Source organism: Coregonus clupeaformis, chromosome 24 (assembly GCF_020615455.1).
Source record: "Coregonus clupeaformis isolate EN_2021a chromosome 24, ASM2061545v1, whole genome shotgun sequence".
NCBI lineage: Eukaryota > Metazoa > Chordata > Actinopteri > Salmoniformes > Salmonidae > Coregonus > Coregonus clupeaformis.
The window spans coordinates 34,580,711-34,586,857 of record NC_059215.1 but is presented as its reverse complement, the minus strand read 5'-3'; the positions used below and the strand labels follow the sequence as shown (position 1 = coordinate 34,586,857).

Below are 6,147 nucleotides of genomic sequence, written 5' to 3'. Positions count from 1 at the left end.
CAGAAATGGACGGATATTAACAGAAATAACTCATGCTTGTAGCCAGTTGACTACTCCTAAAAAAGGCAAAAGTCCAACAACCGGAGGGCTTAAGTCAGCCAAAGTCTGTTGAGTCCATTGGATTAAATAGGCTTAAAGGCATACTTCGGGATTTTGACAATGAAGACCTTTATCTACTTCCCCAGTCAGATTAAATCATGGATACCATTTGTATGTCTCTGCATCCAGTATGAAGGAAGTTAGAAGTAGTTTTGTGAGCCAATGCCAACTAGCGTTAGTACAATGACTGGAAGTCTATGGAATCTACTAGCATGCTAGCAGTGACCTCCCGAGTGGCGCAGTGGTCTAAGGCTGTGCCACTATAGATCCTGGTTCGAATCCAGGCTCTGTCGTAGCTGGCCGCGACCGGGACACCCATGGGGCGGCGCACAATTGGCCCAGCGTCGTCCAGGGTAGGGGAGGATAATGGCCGGCAGGGATGTAGCTCAGTTGGTAGAGCATGGCGTTTGCAACGCCAGGGTTGTGGGTTCGATTCCCATGGGGGGCCAGTATGAAAAAAAAAATGTATGCACTCACTAAGTGTAAGTCACTCTGGATAAGAGGTTGACTAAAATGTAGTTAGCAATTGCGAAATCCCAAAGTATCCCTTTAACAGGTGACTAAAACATTTTGTGCGTTCTGACCATGGGAGGTCCGTGTGGTCAAAACTCTGTCATTTTCTTGTGAGTATCGGCCTTCCTGTTATCCCTCTGGTCTGAGAGCTACTGGGCCTTCTGCTGGACTAGCAGGCTGCGGGCTGCAGACAGCTTCTCCTCCAGGTGTGTCACCATGGCTGGATCTCTGAGGGGAGACACAAAGGAGACACAAAGTGGTTTAATTAGGAACTACTAAGACATGGTAAGGAGTTGCTTTAGAGAGACTTACACTATAGAAGTACATCTACAGAAGCAGAGTGGCTACAGAGGAAGACAACTGGAGGAGATCCTATAGAGGTCTAAGAGAGGGAGGACCTGCATTGGGATAATGGGGACCTGCTGTACAGTGTCTTCAGAAAGTATTCACACCCCTTGACTTTTTCCCACATCTTGTTGTGTTACAGCCTGAATTTAAAATGGATTAAATGTAGATTTTGTGTCACACAATACCTCAATGTCGAAGTGGAATTATGTTTTTAGACATTTTTACAAATTAATTAAAAATGAAAAGATGAAATGTCTTGAGTCAATAACTATTCAACCCCTGTGTTATGGCAAGCCTAAATAAGTTCAGGAGTAAACATTTGCTTAACAAGTCACATAATAAGTTGCATGGACTCACTGTGTGCAATAATAGTGTTTAATATAATTGTTCAAGTTATTATATTACACTTTGGATGGTGTATCAATACACCCAGTCACTACAAAGATGCAGGTGTTCTTCGTAACTCAGTTGCCGGAGAGGAAGGAAACCGCTCAGGGATTTCACCATGAGGCCAATGGTGACTTTAAAACAGTTTTTAAAATGGCTGTGATAGGAGAAAACTGAGGATGGATCAACAAAATCGTAGTTACTCCACAATATTAACCTAATTGACAGAGGGAAAATGAAGCCTGTACACAATAAACATATTCCAACACATGCATCATGTTAGCAACAAGGCAATAAAGAAATACTGCAGAAAATGTGGCAAAGCAACTCACGTTTTGTCCTGAATACAAAGTGTTATGTTTGGGGAAAATCCAATACATTACTGAGTACCACTCTCCTTAGTGGTGGCTGCATCATGTTATGGGTATGCTTGTAATCGTTAAGGACTAGGTCATTTTTCTATTAGTCTGCTTTCTACCAGACACTGGGGGGTGAATTCACCTTTCAGCAAGACAATAGCCTAAAATATAAAGCCAAATCTACACTGGAGTTGCTTACCAAGAAGACAGTGAATGTTCCTGAGTGGCCGAGTTACAGTTTTGACTTAAATCTACTTGAAAATCTATGGCAACACCTGAAAATGGTTGTCTAGCAATGATCAATAACCTTGACAGAGCTTGAAGAATTTTGAAAACAATAATGGGCAAATGTGGGATAATCCAGGTGTGGAGAGCTCTTAGAGACTTACCCAAAATAGATTTACCTCCTGTAGCTCAGTTGGTAGAGCATGGCGCTTGCAACGCCAGGATTGTGGGTTTGATTCCCACGGGGGGCCAGTATGAAAATGTATGCACTCACTAACTGTAAGTCACTCTGGATAAGAGCATCTGCTAAATGACTAAAATGTAAATGTACAAATTTACCCGAAAGAGACTCACAGCTGTAATCGTTGCAAAAGGTGCTTCTACAAAATATTGACTCATGGGTGTGAATACTTATGTAAATTATATATTTCTGTTTGCACTTTGCCATTATGGGGTATTGTGTCTAGATGGGTGAGAAAAATATAAATATTTAATTCATTTTGAATTCAGGCTGTAACAACAAAATGTGGAATAAGTGAAGAGGTATGAATAGTTTCTGAAGGCAATGTATGTGACATGCTGCAAATTCTAAACCCATCTTTAGCCAGCAAAGATCCATCTAGCATCGACATGAGTGTAGGCTAAATTGTTTAGAAACAATACCGTCATTCAAATCTGATGGCTGGTAAAGTGCTTCTGTATGGCTGTTGGGCGTCCATCTTAAGGCATGATGTGAGTGAGGCAAGTTCCACAGTATCTTCCTTCCTTACCTCCCAGTCCGTCGGCTCAGGGACTCAGTGAGCCTCTGGATCTCCCTCTCAGTCTGGGCCACCCTCTCCATCGCCTGGAACAGCTTCACGTTCAGGCTCCTCTTGGTGCTCTTCCCCCCCTTGTAAGCCTCCACTCCAGCCCCTCGAGACAATGGAGGATGTGGGGGAGGGGGGCCACCAGTACCCCCTGCCTTAGGGTTGACATCCCCGCTCCCCAGCTTGCGGTTCAGAAAGTCAAAGACGTTGTGCCGCCCCCCAGGGTTGCATGCCCGGACCTTTCTGGTTCTCTTTTTGTGGCTCGACTGCTGCCCATCTTTGTTTTTGGCCACTTTGCTCTGGGTCTTCCTCCCGGTGAGCTCGGCACACTGGTCCAGGGATTTACCTTTGGGCAGAACCACCGCCAGCACTGGCTCCACCTGACCTTCAGATGTTTTTCCCAGACCTGTTGGGCACAGACGCATCTATGAGCTTGCTGAGAACAGCAAATTGTGGCCTGTATCTTGAAAAACCGTTAAACTGAAAGCCTACAATGGCCATTTGTGCAATGTGTTACAGTGGACTTCAGGGTGTCATAACTTGACATTACCACAGTAAAATTGCTTTATACTCAGTGTATGAGTCATATGGGACATGGCCTTAACGAATGCGTGAATGTGAACTTACCAGGGTTGGGGTCAATTCCATTTTAATTACAGACAATTCAGGAAGTACTCTGAAATTCCAATTCTCTTCAATGCTTTTCAATGGGGAAAATGTGGAGTTGGAATTTGGTTTCATGTCTTAATTGAATGGAATTTAAATGGAATTGACCCCAACCTTGGAACAAGGCAATATGCTTTGTGTTACCATTGATTCGAGAGTAGCTTAACTTACATTTTTCATTACATTGTATAACAGTATATTATTGCATGCAACTATCTGCATTGTCTCCATGTTTGTTGAATAATAATCACTTGTGCTTACCTTTCCCATATTCATATCCCATTTTGAGCAAGAGCTTGGAGCCTATGCCTCGTGTGTGTGCCTCCCAGCCACCGAAGGCAGAATAACTACTTGACGGTGCCCAATCCTCCACTTGGGTCAAAACTGACAGGTCAAGGAGAAGACAAAATAAATACTTTAGCTACATGCAGCCGGGGCACGTGTACTAAGAAACAATCAGCCAAGCTAATGTGTAAGTTTCATGTTATCCCTTAATTGTTGTGGTTAGCGCAAGAGGAAAAACATTTGTCATTTACTTCCCACCATCTCAGCTCTATACGAACTCAGGTCATGAATCAATCAATAACATCCTCTATCCCTACACAAAACATTCTGTCTTTATCAACAAAGGTGGCTGCATAACATTACATTGAAACCCTCAGAAATAAAGCTGGGTCTACACACTGTTTAATTAGAGGTACATACCTCTGGCGAACGCTGCCTCGCCCTCTCCGATGTCATCGTCCTCTGAGTCAGAGGGCAGATAGTCTTCTCTCAGCGGTGGGATGACCCCATCGGCCTCCAACACTGCGTTCTTCAGCAGGGCTGAGTCGAACTTCACTGTGTAGAAGCCACTGTCGATATCTACACAGACAGAGGAGACCATTTTAATCACTTGCTGGTAAGAGGAACACAGTCCACTGAGCTATCAGCGGTAACCTGTTGATCTCGTCTACTTCAAAACATTGAGATGACACCCAATATGATCCAACAAATTCGTGACTCAATAGGCTACATTTCTAGTGGTGGGTAAATTGGGTGAGATTGAATGGGTTTGAGAAAAGCAATGCTTGTTATGCTGTTATGGTATGCTATGATGGAAAGTCAGTGACCCACCTGTTATTTTGGCCGGGTACCAGATGCCATCGTCTTGCCTGGCCATGCAGGAGGAGCCCTCTTGAAGGTTACTGAAGTCCAACTCCAGGAACGCTCTGAGCTCTGACACGTACACCACCTCACCATGGGAGAACCTACAACACGACAGGGGTCAGACCAGGGTTCTGACTGGGACAGTTTATAGTCAGTTCAAGGCAAAATACCATTGGGGAGAGTAATCCAAAGCGCTTCCAATTGAACTGAAAAGAATACACAAAAGACTGAATGAAAGCTCCTAACACCTAAAATGTTTTATGGTAATTAAAATGAAGTGGAAAACAAAGTGAGTGTTGAGGAAAAATATGAGTCATTTTTAGATTGACATTAGATAGAATAAAAAAGAATGGTACTTTATAATATGGAGTCTAAAAGGAGGCCTGGGTAAGGCCAAAATGTCATAAATATGACAACTTTGATTAATTAGTTCTCAAAAATGCTTTTAGATACAAATATGTCACCAATCCTTCCTCCAAAAGGACCATTCTCTGGATTAGATTTCCTGAAAATCATGTTTGTTTCTCGTTTTTTTTCATGAGGAATAACCCACGTGTGTTCTGCTTTCCTCACAACCTTCCAAAAAAGACAGTTGTGATCATAGACACTACCTGCAGTTGTCTGCAAAGCGACACTTGTCCTCCAGGAAGAATGGGCAGGGCTTCATGGACTTCAGTGTGGGGTGGACGTACAGCACCCTCACCTGGGCCTCATCCCCTTTACAACTCTCTGTCCCCACGATCATTGCATTGTGGTACTCCAATGTCCCCCAAGAGGTGCAGTAGGGTGCCCGCACTTTGGTGCCACTTAGCGCTTCTACCTCTCCCTCATCTTCCCTCTCATTCTCCCTCTCTCTCGTGTCTGAGCTGCTTCCGGAAACCTCCCCTACTTCTAGTATAGTTGGCTACTTCTGACTCATTGTCCAAGCCGTCGTTGGCTGGTGTGCCTGTGGCTAGCGACTGGAGCCCGTCGGCCTCTTTGAGGGTGGCCAGGAGCCGGCTCTTCTTGACTGACACCAGGCTGGCTTCTGTGAGCTCTATCAGCTGACTGAGGTCCACTTTCAGTTTGAGCAGGTCGGCCTGCTGCGACGGGTCCAGGCCGGCCAACAGGGCAATCTCCACCTGCTGCAACTGGGTGCCGTAGGCCGCGATGGCAGACTCCAGGGTTCCTTCGTCCATACTGGCTTGGGTGAACAGCTGCCACTGGTCAACATCTAGCTAGCAGGGTCTCTGTGGAACAAGAAAAGCTAATTACTAGATGTGCGTGTCATGTGTCCCATCATTTACATTTTGCATAGCTAGTAGTTACGAAACGAGGCGATGTCTTCAAATTATGTAGACAACGCCACACAGATTTACATCGGAAAATCCTAAAATGTCCCCTGTATTTAATACAATTATATGTAAACTTACTCTGCCGATTGTCTGTGGTGTTGGTCCCTCAGCTGGTCGAAATTTGAGAGAAAATACACAGTAAAGTATTATTAAACAGACTTCAAAACGCGGGTCTGTGTGGCAATCAAGATGTATTTTGCTCATGGCACGTGCACAAGACAGAAGTACACGCATGCAAAACCATGCCAAAGATGATGGATA

General features: G+C 44.4%; 1 pseudogene; it reads right to left on the bottom strand.

The window, feature by feature from the left end:
- Positions 1-592: 592 nt before the first annotated feature.
- LOC121537467 lies at positions 593-5,772 on the bottom strand (annotated as a pseudogene).
- Between the last annotated feature and the right edge of the window lie 375 nt (positions 5,773-6,147).